At 32.9% G+C, this 18,163-nt stretch overlaps 1 protein-coding gene across 2 annotated transcripts in view; it reads right to left on the minus strand.

Moving 5' to 3' along the window:
* The window catches only part of LOC106100693, an 83,452-nt gene that overhangs the window by 23,520 nt on the left and 41,769 nt on the right, over positions 1-18,163 (minus strand). The window contains exon 3 of one of the 2 annotated variants that reach the window (XM_013279675.1): positions 15,188-15,243. The exons of the other annotated variant lie outside the window; for it this stretch is intronic. The gene's annotated coding sequence lies outside the window, so the exon portion shown is untranslated. The remainder of the gene's footprint in view (positions 1-15,187; positions 15,244-18,163) is intronic. 2 annotated transcript variants of the gene reach the window in all.

Genomic DNA, 18,163 nt, shown 5'->3' on the forward strand with positions numbered 1-18,163 from the left:
AATATGAATAAAAAAAAACAAAATAATTACCTAGATAAACAAAGCGCCAATACCCTAACGGTTTTCGGTACGGACTATAGATCTTGCGGTCGAGGGTTCGGTCGCCATTCGACTATTGACGTATACCATATCCTAGCACAAGCCTAGAGCTTAGTTAGAGTGTTTTAAGCAATGATTAGTAAATTAACAAAAGCTCACTAGCATTAAAATAGATTTGAAATTTGAAACTACTCATGTTTGATTTTTAATTAATAAAATAGATAACTAAATTAAAATATATTTTATAATAATTTAAAAACCCTTGTACATTAAATATGAAGTCAATGTTAATAAACGTATTCACAGCTATAATATATTTGCGTAACGTGATAATCCTTTCATGAATTATTAATTCGTGTATAGCAGTTAACCGAATGCCCTTGTAATTATGTAGGAGACGTCGAAGGCATTATACGACGACACACTAAGATAGGTCTCTGCTGGTATTTGATATTGGTAGGGAAAACATGCAAATGAAAGGATCCCGTATAATGCAGAGGCGCTTTTAGTTTATGCCTAGCTAAGGAGGTTTTTGGCATGTACACAACAATATTTCTTAATTATTAATAGTGTTTATGGGTATGAGATGAGTTAAATATTTTTTTTATTTAGTAATATGTCTGAAGTAGCCAATAGTTTTATCTTACTAATATTAAAAAAGCGAAAGTTTAGATGGATGGATGTTTATTAGAGCTTGCCGCGTAAACGACTAAACTAATTTTGATGAAATTTGGAACAGATGTAAAGCATAATCTGGAATATTAGATAGGCTACTTATGTTTTTTTTTTTAATTCCACGCTGACGGACTAGCGGACGATAGACAGTGAGTTATATTTGTTATGACATGCTTTAAAGATTTGACAGTGTCATGTAGAATATATTCTTGTAGATGGAATCGTACCCTAACAAAATAGTAGAACTATCCACTGAGCTATGACAGACTAACAAATAATAGCATCATGTCTATTATAATAGTGACGAGACAGTAATTCGAGCTTGTATTCAGCGGCACGCGTGTCGAGAGTATGCTGTGATTATTCGTAGACATGCATGTTTCAAGGGACGCTTTATATAACCGCTGCTTAAAATGTATAATGTGGACGAGTGCAGAGCACTTACGCGTCGCATTTCACGTTGCCTTAGCAGCTCGCGATGTTTTAATGAGACCTGTCTGCGCACTTTTGAGGGGTAATTCAGTGTTAGTGAGAGTGTAATTTGCAATCCGACGGGTACTATAGTTGAAAAAAAGATTTTCTATTTTTTCTGGTATCAAAGCGACAAATTCGAATGTCCGGAGGCGTTGATGATAGCCTTGGTGTTCTTTGCACTTGTTTACTCTCACAAAATTTATAAGTAAATGAGTATACTAATAAAATACTAAGGAAAATTCTTACATTATTCGCCAAAGATCTGCCATCAAATATGAAATTTAAGGGAAATCTTCTATAAATCAGAGCAATACGTGGGATTGTTTATCTCATTTGTTGACTTCTCGTAGTAGTTCTATGATATTTTGATTCAATTACTGTAATTTCTCGGAGTCAAACATGGCTTCCTTACATAGAAAATCCAATATCGTTCAGATAAACATAGAAGTATTTAAAAACGCCAATGTTTACCAACCTGTGTTAAAGTAGACATGTGCGTATTTGGAAGGACAAATAAAGACAAATTAATGTGAAAAAAGTAGCTCGACTGATACAATATATCCTGCAGGGACACTGTCGTATGTTCCCCGGCGTGAAAGCGAAACGGATAATGAAAATTGATAGAATTGCCGTAAGGATAATAAACCGTCGTACCCCGGGGCCATCAATCTTTATTGATTGGGCCCCTGTCGTTGTTCGCGCGAGCTCCGATCGAATCAATAGCTACTCTAGTTAACCTCATTAAAACCTGAATGAGAGTTTTCGTCAAAACGTCACTCGATTTGACTCGATGATTTAGCGATTCAATTCATTGTGAAGTATAGACCTCTTCAAATAACTCGAGTACTGATGTATTTCCCTTGCTCTGTTATGAATCTCTCTAATCAAATTGAATGGTGGCTTTCCTAAGTCAATAGACGGTTATATATTTCACATTTAGTGTAGTCTAATAGTAAATCATGCCTATAATAGATTTAAAAAATCCTATTCATTTCATCTTTGTTACATGTTAAAAGATGTAATTTAAAATTTAATATGCATTTGTTCGACGAAATGCTACAGCTAGGGTTTGTAATAATAGTCCCCGTAGCTCATAGGTTATGTGAGGCGAACGTTGTACCTTCATTTGGAAGTGACAGTTTAATGCGGGCTCAAGTCGGGCCTGTGACTGGTGCCATTCACAGACGATCCGCAACGATTAAGCACGTCCCATGTACATGGAAAGACATCGCATGTACTCTTGTCAGATACGCAGGAAATTTCCTTTAATCATTTTATGATAGTGCATTATTTAGTAGTCAGAATAAAAAAAAAAACAAATAAAAATAAAACGTCTACTTGAACTATCTGAGTATTTAAATAAAAAAAATTGGCAACTAAAAAGTAAAATCTTACTAATATTATAAATGCGAATGTTTAGATGAACGGATGTTTGTTAGAGTTTGTAGCCTAAATGACTGAACGGATTTTGATGAAATTTAGCATATATGTAGAGCAGTCTGGAAAAACACATGGGCTACTCGTTTTTGTTCTCTTTTTAATTCCACGCCGACGGAGTCGCGGGAGAAAGCTAGTAAATGATAATTATGTACTTTTATGATATTAATTATAAAGTCTATATTACCTTTTCCTTTTTTCAAAATCTACTTTAATAGTAAATTTATCTACGCACATTTAACGAAGGTAATCGTAAGGTTTGGCTCTCCAGTGATAGCTAAATGCATAAAGCAATCCCTGGAGAGTAGAACTAGAAGCAGCTGACGTGGTACAATGGGAACGTGGTCTAGAATAATGACCGTCAAATGAAGTGCGCCGGTCGGTGCCCCCTACTGGGGAGGGATGCGAAATGCGGGTCCGATGCAATTGAATCGCGGAATTAGCGCACGCAGCGGGCGGCGGCGGCCTGCACGCGCCGCGATTTACATTTACACATCCCGACTTGAATTTGAAATTTGTACTCAAATGCAACCGGCTTAATTAAACATGTAGATTTTCGATGTGTAGCTAAAGAATTAAATTCATGTAATGTTTGGTTGATTTGAAATTGAATATTGTAGAACGAGATGTGTATAAATAGGTTATTAAAATAACTTGAGATATTTATCTGATTTAAGATGTTTGTGGCGAAGCGCGGTCGCGAATCTTACACGCATGGAAAATTTAATTCAAGCTTCGATAAATATTTAAACAGATTCGAAATACGAACTTAAAGCTTTAGCAGTGAAGTCAACTGGATTTTACCGCAAGTTTGTCCTTTCGCTTATGGTGGTTTTCAAGTCACACATTACGCAATGTTCATGTTCTACAACACTCAATTTTTTTAGGAAAACATCGTATTTAAAACAGGTCTATTTTCCGTAATTTTCGTTAACTACAAGAGAGAACCAAGAGATTAAATTAAATTAATTTCTAGAGTGGACATTGAATGAAATTACAAAAATCGTCAGAGCGCAGCAGTTTCCAGCAGATAAATGAATGAAGGAATCAAAAGTAGACCTATTTATTTATACGCTTAATATCTTTCGTTAGAATACAAACAATGCATCCTCCGGAAATTCATCACAAAGTTAAAGTCGTAACGCGAGTTCAAATTCTCGTCAGTTATCGCACCGTCGAAGTTTTGTTGCGTGATTCGAGGATGAGTTCCAAGTGTTGGCAGATCGAGTTTTGATTGTGTTTTCAAACATATATGCGTAACTAAATGTAGGTCGTCGTTATTCATTCGACACACGACACTAAAGGACGCTTATTTACGTAGTCACGTCTCCGAATCATCCACTTACTCTTTGCAGTTCGATTCGATAAGGTAATTTTGTGCACAATAAAATTCTTGCACGGCTTAAAGTAGAATTCAAATGCTAAACTATATTTCTAAGTCTAAATTAATTAGAGTTGTTGTTAACAGTTCATTTATTTTAATAGTTTTCAATGTTGTTTGAAGTTTCAAATGAACAGTTGTTCATTCAGATACAAACAACAATCGCTTAGTTTAAGGTTAGAAAACATTTTATTAACGTTGTTTAAATTTTTGTTTTCTTCTAATATAGCAAAAAAGGTATAATATCATAATAAGAATATAAACAATGGAGTTATAATTATGCCGGCGAGCGTCGGCTCATGAAAATGGGTCGTTGTAATTGAGTTTGCGTTCGCGTCCGCGGCGCGGCGCTGGCGTGTCGCAAGCGCCCACAGGATTATCGCAGCCTCATCATCCCAACTGTTTACCTAACGCTTTTATTGACATATTGTATATTCAAATGGCTTTAATACTCAGTTTTAGCCAACATTATTGAATACGTATAAGAAAGCGATGTAAATAATTTTACCCTTGTTAAATTTGTTGGTGTAATAAACAAAATGGTCCAATAAAATTTGGGAGTGGGCAAATTTATTTTTAAGTGCGTAACTTTTCTAAGGTAGGGCAATACCTTGAAGTATTCAGAACTACCTCGATTTTAGTGCGTCGTAAATCAGAGAACAAGTCGTAAAAACTTACTACAAAACCATAACACTGTAGGTGGCGCTTGGAAAATTCGTAAATCTAAAGAAAATACATCTGTGAAATGGAAAACTGACAAGTGCGGACTAATTTCGTAAACAGATTTCAATAGTCGAAATCCTTGATATTGTCGTCCCATTCATACTCTGCGAAAATAAAGAGACAACTATATGTTTCAATATAATGGCAGTATTTCACGGTAATATACAAACCTTTGTATTGGTCAAACTATAGTAAACAAATTGTGGTGCCCTACGGAGCAATGCATTCGCCGAGCGGAGTGTTGTGGGAACTCAATTATCCATTATGGAATTACGTAGTTTTATTCAATTTTAATGCACTCCAATGTTTTTGATGAACAAACCGAATTACCGTGTTCAGGTTGCGTGCTTTTGTTACTGAACTGAAATTGTTGTTTACTCAATTACCGGTGGCTGTTAGGTTACACTTTATGTATTGTTTTGTTAAATACTTCGTAAACTATCACGATGTGATATCTTTCCTTACTTTAGTAAAGTTGCACCCATAACATGTAAAGCTTTGGATATCTTAAACTTCAAAAGTTAAGGATAACATTGCGATTTTTCAGTGTCCAAAAGTAATCATACTTTAACAAATATTAAAGGTTAAAATAATTTTACTCATCTATACTCTATACTATTAGAGTAAAGCGTAAACACACACATCTTTGTTGCCTAAGATCTTAGCAATTACAGCATATTTTTTAATAATCCCTTTTTTAATAAAAAGCCCTACACTTGCGTCACGCTTTAGGCTACATATTTTAACGCCATTAAACTTAGGGGGTAAATATTTTGGATAAAAATTCTAGTGTAGTAAAAAGACCATAAGTTGCTGCCAACATCAAAGAAGCAAGATTACCAAGATTTGTAATGTCATGTCATTTTGATATTTGATGTTGATAATGTGACAAATGTAAACAATAAAATAAAATTTTCATAATTTCATGCGGATGAAGCCGCACGGGAACAGCTAGTTTATAAATAAAATAGGTATCGAGTATAGATTATTGATCGGAAGAAGTTATAATTCCGTTGGCGTGTTCCAGATAAATTAAGTAGAGATTAAAAGTAAATTCTAATTAGTGTTAAATCAGCCAGACTTCGAGAGGAAGGTTTTATTACGTGAATTTAAAATATTTCTATTCTATATACCGAATTGCTTTCATTTTTCATAGCTGTCAGCAGCATAGGTAATTAAATGTTCTCTTATTTAATTCTATTACACACTTGGTTAGGAAAAACAAAAAATAAAATAAAACAAACACTTACGTTTAAGAATGAGAGAACACTTATGAAACACTTGTTATTTTGATTTTTATTGCTTTTTACATTGATTCAGCATATTTATTTCTATCGAAATACGTAATGAAGCAGTCTAAATAGGGCAGGATGAAGCCAAAGAAATTACTTTGAACGTTAACACCGACTTGATTGCTTTCACAGAGTAGTTTCCGGGATTCGCTTTATCAAAAGGAGCCGTAGTGTTGCCAGACGAAACATTTTCGCCAGTCGCAGGCTAAACGTGACTTAACTCGTGTTGCAACAACTAAATTATTTGAATTCACGTCTATGAATAGAGCCAATCTATTTTATTTAAACCTTCTTTAAAGTATTACAGTTTTTAGTTCTAAATTTTACGGAAACTTTAGCTATCTAGACGTAGTGCATTACTAACTTATCTTAAACATACTAATATTTTTGTTAACAGTATTGTAATAAATCTCTAGTAACATTTTTTCCTATTGCAAAATACATTTACATGTGTGTATTCTAAGAAAATGTAGAAATATTTTTACTTCCCACGAGATGTCTACGAGCAATACACTAGATTGGTAACATCGAAGCAATCGATGTAGTTACCTATTCTAACAGATTCCATATGCATTATATTGCGAATATTCAAAACAAATTGTTTTATCGCTACTTCTAAAGTGGATCCTCACCGGCGCGCACGTAATTCTTCTCAGTCCGCATACAAACAGCCCCTAAGGAGGCGACAATCCTCACCGCAAACAATAAAAATATACATAAAAATAAATTTGATACTTCAAGCCGTCGACCGTGAGGAATATACATTATTCCGTTATTTCCATAAACTTGGCCGCTGTGATGACGCGATCGAAGATTGGAATCATTTGAAAATAGAACTTGACTACTTTTTTTTCAATAAGTCACTGGCTATTTTCAATTATAGTTTTTATTATTTATGTGTTCTTCCAGAATATCCTCTACATCTATACCAAATTTCATAATAATCCGTTCAGCCGTGGCTACAAACTCTAACAAACATCCATGCATCTAAACTTTCGCATTTATAATATTAGTATGATAGAGTTATATTACATTTTATATACTTGAATACCAATGCACGTTTCTACCTAGCTTGTACGTCTATGAACCTCGAAATAGTGACAGTGATTCAATGTACGAACGATATGTTGAAAGATACACTTTATCGCGCATAATTATCTTCAAAGTGTACGTGCTTTTTGTATATAATAAGTGTTTCGCAAAAATATTGGCGTATACCGAGAACATGAGAGTACTTTGAAAACATACGTCTATTATAATATCGATATACTCGTAGTGTGTGATCGACAGATGGCGTTCCATCGAAGTGGTATAGAGTGAATAACATGTGTGTTGAAACAGCGAATAGCAAATTGCATTGTATCGCGAAACGGGTACAGTCGAGATGAAATTGGATTGTACTATCTAATTCCATACGTGATTTTCACTGATTATGTTCGTGACGAGTAATTATCTTTGGCGATATTTCTGTATTGACAATCACTCCGATTTTAGAAAGGGAAGGACAGGGATAAGAATTATTATGGTTCCTTCTTATTTAGTACACTAGGAGAATTAATTAAAAATAATGGCGAATGTTTAGATGGATGGATGGTTGTAACCAAGTAACTTTTACAAAGAGAGAAGGGCCACCGCAACTGAAATCGATAGCACCAATTAAAAGAAAAACTAAATATAAACCAAATTGTTATATTAAATAACATTGTAAAGAATCTAAGAATAAACGGAACGACTAAGTCTCTGACGACTGAAATGTCAGGGGTGTACGAAAAAAAAAACAAGTAACTTTAAAACGGCTAAACGGATGTAGATGAAATTTGACACAGTGATAGATTTCTGTCTGGAAGACTTTAAGACTAGATAATTTCGCGAGGAGTCGCTGACTAAATGCAGTGTACATATAAAAATGTTTGCGAATATGTATTTGTATATCATTACACAATTTGTAATGTTGTTCAAACGTTCAGACAACATAATTTACATACAATAAGATCTATGAATGTCGTTTGAGTGAATTTATTTAACATAATGCTATTTTACATAATGATGTTAAAATTGTAAGTATATGTTAAGTTTTGTCATATCGCAAGTGTAAGTTTAACACTTCGAACTAACGAAATTTTGTTATCTAAGTGGTTATAAGTCTTTAGTGTTCATAACAAATAAGAAATCATTACTAATAGCAGTTACAGAACGTGCTCATAAGTATTTGTTTTTATATTATAAGGTGGCAAACGAGCAAGCGGCCACATGATTCCACCGAAATGGAAAACGACCGTTGCCCATAAACATCCGCAATTGTAGATGCGTTGCCTACCCTTAATTGATATTTGAGGACATTTTCCCTTCCTATGCGTCTCCTTCACCGTCAAATCTACTTTTAAAAAACTAAAATTAGGCCTCTGGCACCACACTCATCAGACGAAACGCGGAATTACTTCCACTTCACGCCTGTCTTCTGTGTGGTCGTGGTATTACACCTGGCGAGCCGACCCATTCGTGCGAAGATGTTAAAGCGGGATATACCACTGCTGTACATTTTCATTAATTTTACAAGCTTTAATATATTAATTACATATCCTAAACATATCTATGTATAGTGATTAATATTGACGGAATCCGTTTACAACAATTAATTGCTTTAATACATATGTCAAAGTAAATGATTAGAACAGGTGTTCGTAATTACAGTTGAATTAATTTTAAACAGTCGCTCCTGCAATGGTTTTGCATATTCATCGGGATTTGTTTAAAAGCATCCTTAATGTACACCTAAGCTTCGAATGAACGAGTGCATTAACAATGAATTAAGTGATTGTGACGTCATACTAACAGTAATTAGCATAAGTGTATTTGCGTTGGAGTATCAGCATATCTTAGACAATAGCTGGTGCCCGCGACTCCGTCCGTTTTGTTTACTTTAAGAGCGGGCGCACACCTTTGACTGAACTATCGCACAACTGTCGTGCGATTGTCGTTTTCACATCCCATTGAACTGTTTAGTTGCACAGCTAAAAATCAAGTAGTGTACGCACCTCTATATAAGCTCCTAGGAATCAAAGTGCGACAAAATAGTTGTGCGATAGTTTAGTCTAAGGTGTTTTTGGCTCTAAACATTTGAAAGCAAACTAATATTTCGACAGTCCTAGTACGTGTCTGAATAAAAAGTAAAGAAATATTTCGTAATAAAATCCACAAAAAAAAAGTATATTATTTTAGTAATAAATGGTAGATAATAGAGTAATTAACTAAATAACTAGAGCATTGTAACAATATTCAAATTTAATAAACTGGAATGTAATTACATAGTGTTGTAAGAAAAATAGAAAACACGAAGGTCATTTTGATTCATAATTTGTTTAGGATTTATGCGCGATAAGCGTTGGCCTTTGACGATTTTTTTAATTTTGTTATTTTAAAACAGTGCAGATAAAATGACACGAAAAGTTTTAAATTAAGTCTATTCATCATACTGTTTTGACATATCTTTAGAAGGAAAACAAACACGTAACTAAGACAGTCTAGCTCTATGAATAGAGATGCGACTTTTGTCTCTATACAATATTCATAACTAAAGAAAATCAATACGTTATGTGTGTTGAAATCCCGACTTAACTAAGATTGGGAATTTCATGTGAAGGTTACAATAACATAACAAACATTCGAATGTTCTATACCATTCCATCATCATCAGCAGTCCACTATACGTTCCCACTGAGGGGCTGGGAGCCTACACTAAGTAAGGGTGACTAGGCCATAGTCAACCACGCTGGCCAAGTGCGGGTTGGTCGACTTCACACATATCTTTGAATTTCATCACAGATATGTGCAGGTTGCATCACGATGTTTTCCTTCACCGTAAGAACGTCGGGTAAATTATGTATTTATGAAAATTCGAAAAATCGAAAATCACATTGGTACATGGCGGGATTCGAACCCAAGACCAGTAGATTACAGGTCAAGTGCTTAAACCACTGAGCCACCGACGTTCCTATACCATTTACCAAAGGGTATAACAAAATATAGCAACCCTTTGTAATCTAGCAATGTGTTGTTGCGAATTTCTGAGACTAATTGCAATACGCAAGCATTAATGAGTAATTATTAGTTAACATTACGTGGGAAGCTCCCACGGCAGACATCGCCGCTGATCGAGTGCACTCCTCAGCGATAACAAACTCCTCTCGCTCATTACAAAACCAACGAGCTGTCGCATTGTTTCATGTAGTTCACCGCTTCACACCTACATTCATTCTATTTTACTCTAAGACACACAATGTACTAAAAACAAATCTTTAGACTCGCTTGACCAGCTAGAACGCTTGCGACATCTGTGAGGCAAATGCCCTGCAAAAATCACCTTTCTGAAGACGAATTCTGTTTCGTGTATCGCCGTGAGGAGATTCGCTTCGTGATTATTTACAATTAAAAGTGTTTATCTGTCTAATTTCCTGCAGGTAATGCGGTTTTTAAGCAAATTTTAAGTTATTTATCAGGATGTATGTAATCGTGATTAGTAAACATCTCGTTCAAGGCGATAGATATTTAATGAAGTTCAGTAGAGATTTGCAATTAATGTTTCTTTATTGCGAAAATATTAACTTAGATTTGTTATCCGTTAATTGTACTGTTTAAATACTGATAACATCTTTTATTTCTTGTAAAGTGAAGTTCTTTACAATAATAAACACCACATATATCTTTGTGTTTAGTTTAAAGTAAATGTTTTTTTGTAACTAAATTAAAACAAATTTATGTTTTGCAATCTCGAATTGGCTACGACAAGAATTTAAAGTACCCAAAACCTTTTTTTAAGATTTCAACTCATTCACACTGGTTGTTTGAGACATAACACTTTGGTCTGTGCTATGTCGAAGATTCAAAATTTAATTCTTCTACGCTGTATCATTTTTAAAAATAATAACTTGTAAATATTTTGTTATTTGAATGACAATGTCGCACAGTAATAAAACGAGTAGCAAGATCCTTAGTCACAGTTTTGTAAGCCAAGGATACTTGTATATGTACATCATTGTCGTGTCTGTTTTCACAACCGTCCTCGCCTCTCCTAACAAATGCCGAACGCACCCGAACGTAATTTTGAACAATAAACAATAGATGATTACAACACTGCATGGCTTAGGAGGTATTTGCTATAGGTTTTGTATTTAGTTTTAAGAAGGGCTTCGGTTAAGTACAGTCGGATACCTTCGCGGTGTAGAACTTAAAGAAAATTTGTCTTGTCTCTCGCAGACAAACTTCACTTGTTTTTGTAAGCAATCAGGTAGTATTGATTATTGGTTTTTATAAGAGTTTCGAGTATATTCTAAATTATTAAAATTTAAATTTAAAAAAGCCCTTTAAATGCAGGCAATAAATGGCGGCATTGTACCATTAAAGCTTTAGTCAATTGTTTTTTTGGTATCTTAAAATCAAGGTTAAGTTATTCTAACCTTTTTCGTCTTCTAATATCCCCTTAAACAATTATAACTAACCAAAATAAGTAGTAAATTTCAATAGTATTTAAAGACATTTTTAATAAAGTAAGAAAATAATTTCACTCCAAGTTTGAGGAAGGAAACAAATCTACGTTTCTTTAACAAGGTTGTTTGAATAAATTCTTTTATATCAAGTTCTGAAAGCAGTTTTCAATCTTGTAAACTAGCGTTAACTCTCATCAACTGGATGTAGTATAATGGAAATGTTAAAGTGCATTGCGCTCTGGAAATAAAGTGCACATTTGCAACTTTAAGTAATTCCACAAACATTCGCTTGTTAAAAATGGGTTTTAATATTATATTAATTAAACCCCTATGAAGTTTAATGAATGAATATGTATTTATTGCCTAGAAAAAGGAATTACGTAAACGGACTTATTCTAAAGAAAACTTTGCGTTGCGTTTAAGTTTAAGCATAGATTAGGGTTGAACACTAAGTTATTGTTAATACGTTACTTTCAATATTATCGTTATATTATCAACGCATGTAAATGTGCGAAAGTCTTTCGGGATTCAAGTTAACATTTCTTTATTATTAGTTTTATCTCCATTGCTCAGGTTTTTAGTTATTTTTTATAGATTCTGCGAATAAATATAACCGAAATTTGTTTTGCAAATAGGATTAAATGTTACTTGATTAGCATTGTTTTAGGTACAATTGACTGAATTAGTATAAGAATATAAGGATTTTTTACAAGTGGACGGATAGTTAATGAATATATTCTCTTGTATACCAGAAAAAAAGTTAATAAAACCATACACGAGTAGCAATGCTGTACAAAATAATTGCGAGTAATTTGTATAGTAACATATTTCAATATAAAGCGAATAAAGTTTTAAAATTATAAAATGCAATATTACTCAATAAATAGTGCAGTTAATCCGTCCTCATTACGGAACTCATTATGAAAATTGGAGGTATCGTAATAGTCGACCAATTTAAATCATGGACTCTATTAATTTGCCAAATGAGTTCTTTAAGTACATCGATAATAAAATGAAAACTGAATTGACAGTTACATTTTTAAATTTTAAAATATAATTGTGTTCCAGTTCTATGTTAAAAACTGACAGCCTAATACTAATTTTGTTTTCATAAAACAAGAGAGATCTTTTTTCTATTATCTCACTTACGTTCAAAGTTTATATTTCACTTTTATGTAGAATTTTTCTTAAAAGCTTTGTCTAAACATAAAATAATCTTCTAAGGCGCTGGTTAAAAAGCAAAACCATTTTCGTAAGACCTTTGACTAAACTATGGCATCTGTTGTGCGATTTTCGATTGTTTCTCAGCCAATTCAACTGTTTATTTGCACAACTAAAATCTAGTAGTGTGCACACTTCTATATAAGCTCATTAGAATCAAAGCGAGACTAAATAGTTGTGCTATAATTTAGTTAAAGGTGAGCACACGCTCTTATTTTGCAATATAGTTTTAGTTTAAAATAATTATCAATAGCTGTTACTACGACCTTTTAATTAACGTTTTAACAAATGTCTGTACATTATAAATCCTTTGGATTTTCTAAACATTGTAAAGACGTGAGCATTTAAACGAGGACCTTCTTGACAAAGTAAAGAGACAGAGATATAAAATTACACGAGTCTCATTAGAAATTCTCGTTACATACGATCCGAGCACGTATAACCTCATTCCGTTTATTCGAAGGGTGTAACAAAGGCTATTTCACAAATTATTGTACTCACACAAGGTCCAAGGTCTAAGGTACACCGAAGTCGAAAGATAAATTTTCAAATAAGCAATATAAATAACTAAAGAAATACTTGAAGATGTTTTAAAGAAGTGTAAAATGGTACAAAAAAGCTATTTGCTTTCATAATGATCGTAGGATCTCCTTAACAGTTTACAGTTTGTTATTTGTGTCAATTTAAAGATTACTCAGAGGTCTTTCTGAACATGGAATTGGTCATAATGTCGCGATTGTTCAAATGTTTGTTGTTGAATGAAATTAAAGTTGATAGTTGATTTTTTATAATGTAAATTTAATTTAGTTAATTTTTCATCTGTAGCCCCCGTTGGGTTCAAAGATATTTTCATACAAAAATATTAATTAAGTTCATATATGTTTAGTGGCAGCGACACCAGTCGGTAGCGATCGTGCGTCAAACGGAGTCTGAATAATGACGTCGGGTGACATTTAATTTCGGGTACAAAAGGCTCTTTATGCTGTTTACCCTAATCCATTTATCGCGCACCCTCCCCTCCCCGCATCACCCCCGGATAATATTGACAGGAGACCATTCAACTTTGCGCTGCTTAATTACATTAACGGGATTTACCATCGGGACCTTTTTGTTTGATTTGCGAATTAAGCGATTTTTTTAAAAAAGGCTCGCAATGTTATTTTTCATATTGGATATGTTCTTTGCTCTCTTTTAATTAACTTATGCTACATTCTGCATACATTCTATAAATCGATGTTAATTAGTAATTAAATCGATTAATGAAGTGAAAAGAATAATCGATATAAGTATTAATTGCTGTAAAACGTAGTATTCTATGTTATAAAAACTTAAATTTTATAATGCGACAAATAGCTATTGCCTAATCGATTATCTATTGTGTTGTGAATCAGCGCAAAGCTTAAAAGTGCCTCGCAAATGTCAGAACAATGAGTGCAGATAACACGTTACGTGGCCGTTTCGTTCTTTTTAATCTTACAACTTATTTTTCTTTTCTTAAAGCAACAAACGAAATCTTGAATAGTCGCCAAATTATTTTCAAGTTAGTTAACGATAATGTCTTTTATTGTTAAGTTAGGTAACAAAAACAGCTTCGCTGCACGGTTTTTTGCTGCGTTAAATAAACAACTACATTATTTTGTTCCTAAAAGTATTTTTGTTTGTTAAATATTACATTTTAAATAAACATAAAAACGTTATTTTTTATTCATTGCTCATTTTTTGATTATTTTCGATGCTGTATTTTGAAAATGTTAAGATCGAAAGACCCTTTTGTTGTTGGCTCGCAGTATGTCGTAATTATTAAGCATTCGGTTCACATTCAAAGAATATTTCGTAAATTCTAAATAAAAGAGAGATGTTTTAAATGGAGTTTAACACCGTTTAACCAGTTTTGCAGGGCTTCTTATAAAATATGTTATTTTAAAGTGTTTTATTTCCTATTGCCTTGTTGTTCCATGAAAATAAATAAATCGCATTTTTTTCTCCAAAATCATCAAATTGTTAATTTTTTATGAAATTATTTTACAATCGTGATTTTTGTTAATCAGAATCAATAGTATTAAATATTATTATTGTTGAATTTCCTAAATTGTTCATACTAATGTTAAAAATGCTAAAGTTTAGATGGATGGATATTTGTTAAAATTTATTGCCTAAACGAATTTCATTAAATTTGTCATAGATGTAGGACGATAGTGTGGAAGAACAGTTAGGTTACTTTTGTTTTTTTTTAATTACACGCGCGGATAATATGTATTTGTACCATAGTTAATGTCAAAGTAAGTAAACGTGTGTGTATGTAATATAAAGTATTTTATGTATGTAATATATCCACTTATTGCATTTAAATGCAATGTACAAAATTAAATAAGTCCTATGTTTATTTTTCCTTCCGAAAACTACTCACATTAATAGCCGTTTCGTTGGAATTATGCTTTTGACGTAAAATAAAATTAACTCACGTTTCTTGAAGTGTGCTCCAGTTCAACCGTAGACTGCTTTCACGAAAGCTCAAGATCTGCAAAAGAATGTTATATTTTCTTTTAATATTATATTTAATTTATTTTCTTTCTTTCATGAAAAGAACGTTTCATTTCCTGAATTATGTCTTTGAGTGAAAATTCATATGTTTTTAACATTGTTGAGTGTAGCTCGTGCAAAATTATTTTGTTAGTCTGGCACGCGTGTAGGGCAGAACTCCAGTATAAATACATGGGATGTTTATTCAAAACAATTTGCGTGGGTGGCTTATATATTTTTTAATCCAGAAAAGGCAGATAATAAGCTGTATAAGTGATGTTGATGGTAATAAAGTGGAACAACTTTGTTACTTAGTTGGCGAAAAATTTATTTTATTTAATAAATTACTAAAGTTGTCGTCGATAGTATTATTTATAGTCTGGGAATGGAAGTTCCAACAATTTTCGAATTAAGTAATCCTAGTATGAGCTTGTAGTGGAAACGTGTATTTTGTAGTTCTACACATTATATAGCAGAATATTTTTGTTTTAAACAACTGTACAAATACACCAGGAAATTAAAGAGTTCTGTCTTCTGAAATAGATAACCTCCAGTGTTGAGTTAACTAGGATCGAAACAGTCTCGTCTGTGACGTCTCTATTCTCAGTGACGATTTCAGACTATTTACAGTGACGTTAGTGCCAGAGAATAATGTGCCTTGATTTCGCTTGTATAAAGTTTGATATCGCTCCATTAAATATAGTCTATGGATAACGTCAATAACCCTTTGAATTTGTTAATAAAACTATAGACGTATATGGAAAAACAGCTTATTTCTCACTTCCATTGCTTATTAGATTTTGTATGTTAGTGTCTATGTGCCCATTTTTCTTTAAGACGAAACCTTTATAAATATTAATGTTTTCTCTTAGTGTTCAAACATTTGTGTCTACGTTCAAAGGATACAAATGGAGTAGTAACATAAATTATTACTTCTAGAATGTCTCGCCTTACGTTACACATTTTGTTGTCGATTTCGATTTCTTAGACATTCTCGAATGTTTTACGAATGTATGTTATTTCTTGGAACAAACTCGTTCATTCCTTTGGTGACATATAAAGATACAAATTATATGGAAATTGTTTTCGTCAGGATTCGAATTCTGTGAAGAATACTTAACAGGTACGTGTTTGAAATAAGATACAGTACAAATTTATTTGCGAATGAACTTCAAAGTGGTAAGATGTGATTATCAATGAATTGTGTTGATTAAAATTGGGGTTTTTATGTAGATTTTGTAATGGATATAACTTGGAGTGGAATTTATCAATTGTTTTAACAAATGAAATGCTTTTGTTTCGAAATTTAAACCATACCAAATTGGTGTGTTTCAGATGTTTTTTTCCTGATAAATTTGAAGCCAAATTATACGCGTAATATAACACTTTAATACAAAAGCATTCGTAAGTTCGATAAAATGTCTTTACAAGATATAATCTAGGTTAAATTGAGTCGAGGCGTTAAATTATAGCATTCACGCGTGCAGATATTTGAGATAAAATTAAACGTGTCGCTTTGATTCATTATTATATTATTCTTTGCGTGTCTTTTTATTAGAATTATTTTACTTTTTCCTTCTAGAAATAAACATCCATGGGCTTATCGATCACATTTATTAAAGTAACTAGCTTTCGCCCGCGACTCCGTCCGCGTGGAATTAAAAAAAACAAAAGTGAGTAGCCTATGTGTTCTTCCAGATTATCCTTTACATCTATAGCAAATTTCATCGAAATCCGTTTAGCCGTTTAGGCTACAAACTCTAACAAACATCCCTCCATCCATCCATCTAAACTTTTGCATTTATAATATTAGTATGATGAAATTTACGTTTATTATTCTGATATTTTTCGACGATTAAAATAAAATTACAATATGAGTTGTATTAAATTTCTTCCAACTCAGTGTACATCGCAAAAAACTATTTTAATTATTTCGATTACTCAAAATGTAAGTTTTAATAAAAAAAACTGAGTTATGTCATGTCACGACATGATATGTGGGATCGTTGTATATGACAAAGTGTGCTGTGAAGGGAATTCCCCGATGTATTACAAATATATGACAGCCATGAAATTCTGACCAAACAATTTTTTAAAAGAAAGTAATTGGAACATTATATAGCCTTCCAGATAATAGGCTAGATTTTTTTTACTTTAATATTTATTTTTTAAGAATAAATTTGATATAATGTATGGTAATAAAGTTGACATAAATTTATTAAAATGATTCGTAATATTTGGTCCTTAGCTAATGATCCATAAAATACGGTAAATTTGAGTAAATTAGCTCACTTATGTTATATTTTGTGAACGTAGTTATTGTAAGGACATTCGTAATGACATAATAACACATTTTATATTTTCAAAACATTACTAAACATGTATAAATTTACTGTTTTATCAAAACGACTGCCACTAGTTAGGTGGGAGTTTAGATGTTTTAATGATTTGTGTTTAGTTTTGCGTAAGTACAGCCCTGTATTTTAAATGACGTAATAACTATACAGGAAGTTTATAGGTACCTCTGTGTTTTAAAGTAGATGAGACAGATGGCAACTTACGTTAATCATACTAATGTTATACATGGGAAAGTTTAGATGGTTGGATGTTTGTTAGAGTTTGTAGCCTAAACGGCTAAACGGATCTCGATGAAATTTGGCATAGACGTAGACTATAGTCTGGAAGATCACATAGTCTACTCACTTTTGTTTTTTTTAATTCCATGCGGTCGGAGTCGCGGGCGAAAGCTAGTTTTAAAATAGCTGATTATCAAACTTTGTTATGATTCAAAATTCAAAAGATTTCTATCGAAGTAATTAAATTACAGTCCCTGTGGTCGGAAGCGAAAGTGATGGGTCCGGTGGACCTGCGGGCGGTTGCTCACACCGTTCTGTCACTCAGACCGAATTATTTATGAG

The sequence above is a fragment of the Papilio polytes genome, unplaced genomic scaffold (assembly GCF_000836215.1).
Source record: "Papilio polytes unplaced genomic scaffold, Ppol_1.0 DF824047.1, whole genome shotgun sequence".
Taxonomy (NCBI): Eukaryota; Metazoa; Arthropoda; class Insecta; order Lepidoptera; family Papilionidae; genus Papilio; species Papilio polytes.